The following is an 11,037-nucleotide window of genomic DNA, read 5'->3' as shown; positions in this document are numbered from 1 at the left end:
GCAACTTTTTGCATTCCGGACCATGCGGAACTGAGGAACAGGAGTGGGTCATTTGGTGCACCTCGAGCCTGTTCCACAATTCAATGAGATCATGGCTGATCTGTGACGTAACTCCATATATGGGCCTTCGCCGCTAATCTCTTAATACCTTTGGTGAACAAAATAATTTCAATCTCAGCTTTAAAATCAACAATTGAGCTCGCATCAACTGCCGTTTGCGAAAAAGATTTTCAAACTTCCACCTCCTTTTGCTGATAGAAGTATTTCCTAACTTCAATCCTGAAAGTCCTGACTCCAATGTTTCGGCCGTGTCCCCCCATCCTGGACTCCCCACCAGCGGAAATGGTTTCTCACCATCAACCCCATCAGTTCTCATTAATATCTTGAAAACTTCGATCAAATCAGCCCTTAATCTACTAAATTTCGGGGAATATAGCCCTAGTTTGTGTAATCTCTCCTCGTAATTTAACCCTTGGAGTCCAGGTATCATTCTAGTAAATCTACGCTGCACTCCATTCACGGCCAATATATCCTTCCTAATATGCGGTGCTCAGAACTGAACACAGTACTCCAGGTGTGGTCTAACAAGAGGTTTGTATCGCTGTAGCATAATGTCTATCCCCTTGTCGTCTAGTCCTCTAGATATAAAGGCCAGCATTCCATTAGCCTTTTCGATTATTTTCTGTACCTGTCTATGATATTTAATGATCTATGTACATGGACCCTATGTCCCTTTGGAACTCCACAGTTTCAAGTTTTTCTCTATTTAGAACGTATTCTGATCTATCCTTTTTAGGTCCAAAGTGGATGACCTCACACTTGCGTCAATTCAAATCCGTTTGCCACAGTTTTGCCCATTCATTTATTATATTACTGTCTCTCTCTAATTTTATGCCTCAATCTACTCTGCTTACAATGCTGACCATCTTGGTGTCATCAGCAAACTTGGATATGTGGCTCTCTATCCCATCATCCAATATCAATGAGACTGTCTGAATTGAGATAAATTCACAGTCAGCTTCAATCTCCTCATCATCTTGAAACATTTTATTTACGTCCCGTGTGTTGCGCCTTGGAAACTTCCGAACTCTGTCCTCTGGAGCTCAAACATGCTCTGGATGTAATTCAATTCTACCAACAGCAACACTGGAAAGATATTAGAAGCCAATTGGAGACTTTTCACCAAAAGCAGCAAGACAGCAGGCCTCGAACCCAGGACCTCTCGCATATCAATCAATAAAACCAGCAAAGCGAGAATCATATCCCGAGACCAACGCACCGCTCTCATTGTGCAGCCAGTGTAAACGTTCACTGCCTCCGACAACCGCTCGGCCATCCTGTCAGACCTCTTCTGTCCATCCAATCTCGTTTTCTATTGCGGTGTGCAGCAATATCAAGTTGTACACTAACTATTTCCAGTCACCAATATTAGTCTCCCTTTACCAAATTGGTTTCGACTGACGACTTGTATTATCAAGTGAGACATTTCAGAATTAGTTGCACTGAAAGGCAGTTCAGGGCCGATTCCCAGGCTATGGCAGAGCTGTTGAATGACTATTTCTCATCAGCCTACACTCCTGTAGATGATGCTCAGATTCCAGCTGTGGGATGTGCTGTCGACAATCGCATCATAAATTTTAAAATAGAAAGGGATGTGATCTTGGATAAAAGATGAAATCTCAAAATGGATTGTGCTCCAGATCAAGATGATATTCACCCCCGGGTGTATAAAGAGATGGGACGGGTGCTCTGTGAGCCCCTTGCCTGTATCTTCAACAGCTCAGTCGAGTCAGGGATTGTTCCCTGAGATTGGAAGGTAGCTCACGTAGTTCCCATTTTCATTAAAGGGGACAAATCAGAGCCGGGGAATGACAGGCCCTTCAGTGTGACCTCGATCAGAGGGAAGATGATTGAAGGGATCCTAGGAGATGCTGTTTATGATCACGGGGAAAAATTGGTGTATAATTAGCAAATTAATCTAAATGCAGATGAGGGTTAAGTGGAGCATTTTGTTAGCAAGAACAAGGAGGCCGCATGCTACTTGGACGATAAGAGTCTAAATGTCCTTGGTTCCAAAGAAAACAACCCCAGCCTATCCAATCTTTCATCAAAGCTAAAATTCTCAACTCCTGGCAACGTCGTCGTAAATCTCCTCTGTACCCTCTCTAGAGCAATCACATCTTTCCCGTAATGTGGTGACCAGAATTGTACGCAGTACTCTAGATGTGGCCTTACTAGTGTTTTATGTCGTTGTAACATAACCTCCCTGCTATTATATCCTATGCCTAGGCTAATAAAGGAAAGTATCCCGAATGTCTTCTTAACCACCTTATCTACCTGTCCTGCTACCTTCAGTGATCTGTGGACATGCACTCCAAGGTTCCGCTGTACGTCTCCACCTCTCAGTATCCTCCCAATCACAGAATTTGGAAATTTATATTGTTTTTTTCTCTGCCTGCATCTCTCTATCTCTGTCTGTGTTTCTTCTCTCTCTGTGTTTCCCCTGATGGACTTATCAGGCTTTCTTGGACGGCCAGGCCTGGAAACCCGGGACGGGACAATGCTGTTTGATCTTCAGTCCAATTGTTTTATTTGGAAGGGATGAACTTTGCTATTTTCAGTCACCGTTTTCGGAAAATATAAACCCAGATGAGATTTGCCCTGCTCGGGTCCCGTCACCTCCAGGTAATGGGAATGAACCTGATCTCGCACTCGGTCTTAATACCTGTACTCTCATTAGTTAAGAATAAAATTACGGGGCTACAGATATTTTCAGGACACATTTTGGAAATTAACACATAACAGACTTATTCGTAAACAAGAAGCACGTGAGTTCAAAGGGCCGGTGGTAACCTGGGTACGTAATTGGTTAAAGGATACAAGGCAGAGAGTCGTGGTGAGCGGATGTTTTTCTGACTGGAGAGAAATATGCAGTGGGATCCCCCAGGGTTCGGTATTCGGACTATTGTTTTTTTGTTATGTATAGATGACTTGGATGTGGTAATTTGGAGTAAAATTTCGAAGTTTGCTGATGATACAAAAATTGGCAACGTAGTAAATAGTGAGGAAGATAGTAGCAGACTTCAGGAGGACATGGACAGAATGGTGAAACGGGAAGTCACATGACAGATTAAACACAGATCAGTGTGAAGTGATGCACTTTTGCAAGAAGAATATGGAGCGGCAGTATAATCTAAATGGACCAATTTATGGCGGGTTGCAAGAGCAGAGGGACCTGGGGGTGTATATTCAGAAAACACGGCAAGTTGATAAGGCGGTTCAGCAAGCGAATGGGGTACTCGGCTTTGTAAAGAGGGCATTGAATATAGAAACAAGGAAGTCATACTAAACCATTACTAATCATTGGTTAGGCCTCAGCTGGAATATATTGGACGGTTCTGGACCACACACTTCAAGATCAAAAGGCATTGAAGAGGATTCAGGGCAGGTTTACCTGGATGATTCCAGAGATGAGGGACTTCAGTTACGTGGAAAGATTGGAGAAGCTGGGATTATTCTCCTTACAGCGGAGAAGTTTAAGGGGAGATCCAATGGATGTATTCAAAATAATGAGGGGTTTTGAAAGATCAAGTAGGTAGGAACTCCATCCTTTGGCAAGTGGGTCGGTAACCAGAGGTCACAGACTTAAAATAATTGGCAAAAGAACTTGAGTGGAATTGAGGAGAATTTTAACCGTGATATTCGGCTTCTCGATTCACTTATGAATATCGCAGATTATAATGTCCAGGCGGGGGTGGGTCTGAATGGGGGATAGAGTGCGGAGCTTGGAATGGAAGCCCAGCAGAATGAACTTGGTCTCATCAGATTTTGTTATTTTTCCTACCAGTTGCCCGAAGCAGGCGGTGAACCTTCTTCTCGAGAGAGGATCGTCATTTCAGTTCAGAAGGAAAAATGTATCGAGAAAATCGGGTGAAACGCACACAGAATGAGCCGGGACTTGAAGCACATCCCTTTTAAACAAACACAGAATGATCCGGGACATAAACCGGGACATAACCCGTAATTATGGTACATAAGTTCCTCTTTCGTTGACCATAAGATTTACTGTTTTTACCAGGACACCACGAAACACTTTGAAACTTCGCGACCTGACATCGCACACCTTCGTGGAAGGTCGCGAAAACATCTCATTTGCTTCAAGGACGCAGCTCCAAGCAGAACTTTCTTGTGCTCTTCTCACACGCAAGAGCACACTTTACTTCCCTGCTCACGCGCTTTAAAGTCTGCCGTTTCCGAACAAACTCCCCTCCGCGCCGGACATTCAAAAGACCTTTCGCTCACGGCCAACCTCCTGCAATCGACACTTTTCCTCCACTGCCGTTCTTTTAATTTCTCCTCATTCCTTTTCAATCGGACATTTCCACAGACCTATTAAGATCAAGCGGAACATTTCCAACCTGACTGCACCGCCCAGATTGCCAAAAGTGCACTTTTCAGCCGTCATTCGCAGCTATGTTGCGCCGTCCGTCTCTCCCGCACTTCAAATGCTCGGGGAAAAGCGCCAATGACCATGAAAACAAAACCCAGTTCTTCATTTAACATCCCCCGTGTCACAAGATACCCCATGGAAATTTCACGGAAAAGTATGCGCTGTCCTTCCGAATGCCAGCCCTGCTTTCTTAGTGCTTGTCTCTGGAACAGTCACGCAGATCGAAATGTATCGACTGGTCTGAAGGCACGGATGAACATTGGTGTGAACGGGACATGTGCCCCCGAGGAACAGCGGTCGATGTGGAGCAAACTTAAAGCGGAAGAATGTGAAAGTAAATATTAGAGTAGGCATGGCCGCAGTAAAGTCTCAATGAAATGGACCATGATTGTGGAAGGAAGAAAAAGCTGGAAGAAGCGGCAGGTCTGAATTTTGGATCATCCAGCAGAGACACATGAGAGTGCTCGGATGTAAAAGAGTAAGCAGGCTTTCACCAGAAAACTTCTTTCTTTCATGTAGTAAATATTGATTTCTCGTTGCGTTCTATTAGCATGTGTCGCAGAGAGCAAAACAATCTGTGCCGTGACCCGGATTTGCACCGTAGGTGTGGCGCCAGTAATGCAGATAACTGACCTCACATAAACTGCCCCGACCGCATCAATACCGCGAAGGGCACTGCTTGACATTCACGTGGAGTGATCTTGTCGATTATTTTTTGTTGGCCCCAATTACTAACAGCTCTCAAACTGTAATAGGATGAATTTTAAAGATGTGAGTATCTGCGCCCTTCCATCCTTCCATACCTTTACTCTCATTCAGTCGAGACTTCCTTTCACTGCTCTCCTCCCGTTTACATTTTTGTATTTTGAACTGTGTCTCCCGTCCAACTGCCTATCTGCCCGCTAGAGCTTCATTTCACCATTTCAACACCAAACACAAAAAGGTTAAAGTGCACATGGGTAGGTCATTCGAATATGAGTATTGAGATGACACACTCAACGACTGTGTCTATTATTGGTTTTTATTGATTATCACTGGACCGGTCCCTTCCTTTAATCCTGTGCAGTAGCAGTGACAATAACTTCGTGGATTTGAGGGTTGAGACAAACCCGAGTCAGTTCCTCAGTCCCCAGGAGAAATTCCCTAATTCCTGGGCAATTTATGTTAAGCAGAATTTAGCAGCAAGAAGTGTTATTAATGGGAGTAGTGGGAATGAGATGCATCAACAACCAGCGCCCTGTAAAACAGAGCGGAGTGCAGATGAGGATTAAATTAAATGCGAATTCACTGAATCTAAACAAGGTTTAAAGAAGTGAATCTGTCAGGAGTGAGATTCCTGAGCCTGTGTGTGAGCTGCACCTGGGGAATTCTACCAATGAAACATCAACGTCTGCACGGTAGCGGTTACATGTCTCTACTTGGAAACCTGTCTGAAAGAGCATATCGTCTCACAAATCTCCTCTGAGTACCCTACGCATTCTGATTTACAGCCGTGCATTAGAGACGCTCGCAGCTGCCGTGTCCGAGTGGTTAAGGCGTTCGATATAAAAGCCAATGGGGTGTTCCGGCGAAAGTTGGCGGCGCTATTTTTTAAAGTTTTGTTCAATGCTCAAATAAATATGAACTGGAGACAACGGGCCACATTTCCTTGTTTAGAGAGATACTCCACCGCGGCAGACCCTTTAATTGGGAGCCCAATGGTCTCTTGCAAAATTTCAAGATGGATGAAGGAAACTTCACAATAATCCACAATTGGAATATGGATAGAATGGAGAAGCTGAGGTTGTTCTCCTTAGGGCAGCAAGGTTGAGGGGAGATTTGATAGAAGTGTTCAAAATCATGACGTGTTTAGATAAAGTAAATAAAGAGAAACTGTTCCGATTGGCGGAAGGGTCGAGAAGCAGACGACACAGATTTCCGGTGGTTGACAAAAGAACCAAAGGCGATATGAGGAAAACCTTTTTTGCTTAGCGAGTATTTACAATCTGGAATGTGCTGCAACTATTCTATGATTCTATGATTTTATCTCTCCCAAGCTCCATCTTAAATTCTGCTCACTTGATATTTAGGTTATTTTTTCCATACTTTTATCTCTCTGTCTCTATCTATCTCTGTGTTTTCCCCTGATGGAATTCTCAGGCTTCCTTGAACGGTTAAGGGTGATCGAACCAGCGACAGCAGCAGAGAAGGGTAAAGATAGAAAGACTGAGACGGTGAGAAATGTAAAGGGCCCACCTAGAAGATGAATTCGGAGCAAATGTCCACACATTAATGTCTCTTCGTCCTCACAGTAAAAAGGTCAGTAATTTTAGCCCAGTATCAAAATAAATTCTTGTGTTTATAAAGCGCTTTTCACGACCTCAAGACGTCCCAAAGCGCTTTATAGCCAATCAAGTATTTTTGAAGTGTAGTCACTGTTATACTTGTGGTCGAGTGGATAATCTGCGGATGCCGAGACAGACAACAATGTAGCTTGAGAGCAATTAATTCTGCCAAGTCTCACTTGATAATACAAGTCGCACATTAAAAACTAATGTGGTAAAGAGAGGCTAATATTGTTGATATGAAACAGTTAGAATACAACTAGACATTGCTCTACATCGGATTAGAAAACGTGATTGGATGGACAGAAGGATGACCGGTCGGCTGTGGGTGGCACCGAATTCTGCATTGGTTGCACCCCTCTGTTATCAGTGGCTCGTTGGCCTTGGGGTATGATTCTCGCTTTGGGTATTTGCTGATTGTTATGTCAGATAACCCGGACGAGCCCTGCGGTGTTACCATTTTTCGTGCAAAATCACTAATTGGCTTCTCACGTCTTGTTAGCGGTGTAGTCGGCAGGATTGACTTAATTCCAGTGCATGGAGGAGGACAGAATGCAGAGGTTCTGTCGACGACAACACACATGGAGAAAGGAAAATGCCTCAAGATGGTGTTCAGATTGAAGCTGAATGTAAATGTATCCCAATTCACGTGATGTCATGAATGGAGAATGAAAATGGTCCACCATTGGCCGGTAAAAGAACGCGGACATCCCGCATGGCAGGCGAGAATTTTATCCCTGAAACAGCAATGCCCGCACAGGAGTCGGCTGCATGTGTCCAGCTGGAAACCGCTCTGCAAGAACATACAGTCTCATAGATCTCCTGCGATAACCTTCCTCATTCTGATCTGAAGCCGTGTAGGATTCGTCGCTTGCAGCTGCGATGACCCAAAGATTAAGGCGTTGGACTCGTAAAGTGATTTTCCTACCCAGCTTCGACGCAACAAACGTGGAGAAAGGAAAATATTTCAGAATGGTGAGCAGATTGAAGATGAGTGCAAATAGATCCCAATTCACGCAATCTTATGAATGGAGAATGAAAATAATCCTGAATTGAGCGGGAATCGAAGCCCGACTTCACCACATGACAGAGGAGGATTCCATCACAAAAACAGCAATGGCCGCGCGTCAACAAACTCCAACTATCAAGTTGGAAACCTATCGGAGAGAACACAGTATCACAGATCGCTTGTGATAAACCCACGCATTCTGATTTTCAGCCGTGCACCACCAACGATTGTGGCTGCGATGGCCGAGTGGTTAAGGCGTTGGACTCGAAATCCAATAGGATTTTCCTGCGCAGGTTCGAATCCTGCTCGCAGCGCAGCTGCTTAAAGTTATGTTTACTGCACAAATAAATATGAACTGGAGTTGACGAACCGCATTCCCTCTCTCAGAGAGATGCTTCAGCACGGCACATGCTTTTAATTGGGAGCCCAATGGTCTCTGGCAAAATTGCAAGACACGTGAAGGAATCTCTCCAAAGCTCCATCTTAAATTCTGCCCGTTCGCAGAAATTGACATTTATACTATTTCTTCCAAGACTTTGATCTCACCTTGTCCCTGTCTCTTGACTCTGTGTTTTCCCCTCATGACATGGCAGGCTTCCTTGAACGGCCACGGATGATTGAACCTGGAACACCAGCAGTGAAGGGTAAAGATGGAAAGACTGAGACGGGGGGAGAAGCAAAGGTGCAACCCAGCGGATGAATTCGTTACTAATGTCTAAACATTTATGTCTCTTCACCCTCACAGTGAAAAATCAGCAATTTGAGTACAGTGCACTTATGGTAGAGTGTATAATATGCGGATGTTGAGACCGACAATCAAACCGTTGCCGTGGTGATGAAAGCGCCGAATCCTAAACACTGAACTGCAAGGAAACGCATGAAAATTCTTTGCTGCGAACAAGCAGAGCATCGCGGCCTTTCCCACTTGCCCCTTTGTCATTCAGGTCATTTTTGTACCAGCCAAGCTGCTCGCACAAAATGACATTTTCTGTTCGAACTACTATCGCGACAGAAGGTGATGTTCAGGCAATGACAGCACCAAGTGCAAGTAGGCATGTACATGAAATGGAAAGTGAGATAAAATACTCCCACAAGCTGCTGATGGACAAGTATCCATTTCCAAAATTCACGCACCGAATCAATGGAAAAACTGCAAGGCAACGCAGGTCCATCGTGCATCATTTGAAGCAACTGGCAGTTTAAAGTGACATTTCCTGCTGCTCCTGTCGAGGGTGAGGGAGAGACGCTGTCGGTACCTGCGTACAGTTTGGTTTTGTACAGAACTGTACAGAGAAGGAGCAAATATACCGGGGCTGTGATATATTCGATATTATTCGTATTTAACGACAGGAATGTCCGCAATCAGAAGCTGAAAAGAAGGGAGAGATAAGCGGCCTGAGAATAAACACAGAGCTGAATGAATCACGGAAGAGTGAAAGAAAAATAAATTTCATCAGTTCCACTTTATCTCGTGCGCAATCCTGGGAGCTCCCCGATGGACTGGTGGTTAAAATTCAGTGCTCCCACCGCCGCGTGGTTCCATTCCCAATCAGTGAATTAACTTCAACAAGAGTTATGAACTTATTAAATTAACCAGATGAAGCGAATTAAACCCTGTTCGTAGTTGAATGACTGTTTTAATCACCATTAATCAACCGATAACTTTCTATTTCAGGCTGAAGGAGATGCTGACGTGATTACCGAGAGACAGTCAAAACTTTAATAAAATTATTGTGCTTTGCATGCGATGAAATTTCATCATTTTATCGACTGCATCTTAAGAGTGGGATTATAAGCTCAGTGCAGCCGTTGTTAAATTTCAAATTAACAGGCAATTGTCGCCGTTTATCACAGGACCGCCCGAACCGGTTCTACAATCAAGATGAAAGTAACGCAACGAGGAACATCTGATACAACAGGAGAGGCATCGGGCAATGACAAAAATCCCCACCGTTTTGCTTTTCCAAAATAAAGGGTGTGACATTTCTTCTCTGAACATAGAAAGAGTCTGGTCTCGCTCATCACAGAAATCTCGATGTCACAACGAACCTTCTCTCCTGCAGCTAGTGCGGCCTCCCTTCGGGCCTTTCGGGGGCTTGTCTCTCAAGATGAATTGTGATTTCCGTGAAGCCAATGTTCCATTCCTTTCTATGATTCATGTGGCTGATTTCCGACCGCAGGGTAAATGGCGGACTATCAGCCCTGCTCAGCTGGCAATGATTACGGTACATTTTCTTGCAGACAAAACACACATTGAAACCCTGGAATTGTGAGGCGATGAATCCTGAGGAAAAATAAAAAAAGGACTCGAACATCAAACTTTTGCACCACTGAAACAGACGGAAAAGCCCTCTGCTAAATGCGTAATTCACTGAGCTAAACCTGAAGGCGGCAACAGCCTATTTAACAGCTGTCAATGTCAGTTCACTTTTGCAAAATCAATAGTTGAAGCTTGCAGGAGTGAAAATCCAACGAGCCGCTCTTCACTCTTAAACCAGCAACTATGAAGTTAAGAGAAACGTGCCGGAGAAATACTCGATTTCAGCGCGGTAACACTGGGCCAGAGGAAAGCTCAGTTAATATGATCACCGAGTGGCTGGCTGGTGGATTTCGAACTCCTGAGCGACTGCACTGCGCAATTTCCAGATCCGCTTGGAGCACCAATCCCTTCAATTCATCACTTCCAGGGACAATTCGATTCTCGGTTTCTTTTCCCAGAGCTTGGAGAGATCTTAAAAATTGAAAGCGACCAATATCAAAGCTAACCTCGTCACCGACATGCTCACAGATACAAAGTGGCCACACTCTGCTTCAGTGAGATGAAAGCCCAGAGCGGTTTCAGGGTCGAATGCAATTGTAAGCAAAGCTCGTTCAATGCAAGTGCAGGTCATTGAGGTGCCTTTAAAGTCCTGATTGTTTGAACTGAACTTCTTCCGAAAGCGTTTGAGATTCAGGTGGAGTGATTTGGGGACTCCTTTTCCCTCTTTGCAAAAGTTTGAACCGCAGCTCAAGATCCAAAATCTCGGGCTAAATTAGGGTTTCTCCGGGGTATGAACCATCGAATCAATAATTGTACCACGACCTTAAGGAGCGCAGAAACAAGAACGTGTCACGGACACATTCTCTGTGAGGGCTGTCCGTATGATGAAACGGCATTTCTGAAGAGACTTGCTGATCAGTTCCGTGTTTGCTCCTGAACAAAACACAGCACTGCATGCTTCTCAAATTCACGAAACACCATGAATTACAAAAAA

At 44.3% G+C, this 11,037-nt stretch overlaps 1 non-coding gene across 1 annotated transcript; it reads left to right on the top strand.

Annotated features, from left to right (window-relative positions):
- The first annotated feature begins 8,015 nt into the window (after positions 1 to 8,015).
- trnas-cga (transfer RNA serine (anticodon CGA)) lies at positions 8,016 to 8,097 on the top strand. The gene has a single exon. It is a non-coding gene; the product is annotated as a tRNA-Ser (tRNA).
- Positions 8,098 to 11,037: the final 2,940 nt, after the last annotated feature.

This window comes from Heptranchias perlo, chromosome 20 (genome assembly GCF_035084215.1).
Source record: "Heptranchias perlo isolate sHepPer1 chromosome 20, sHepPer1.hap1, whole genome shotgun sequence".
Lineage (NCBI taxonomy): Eukaryota > Metazoa > Chordata > Chondrichthyes > Hexanchiformes > Hexanchidae > Heptranchias > Heptranchias perlo.
The sequence above is the reverse complement of the archived record's forward strand: the minus strand, read 5'-3'. Positions and strand labels throughout refer to the sequence as shown.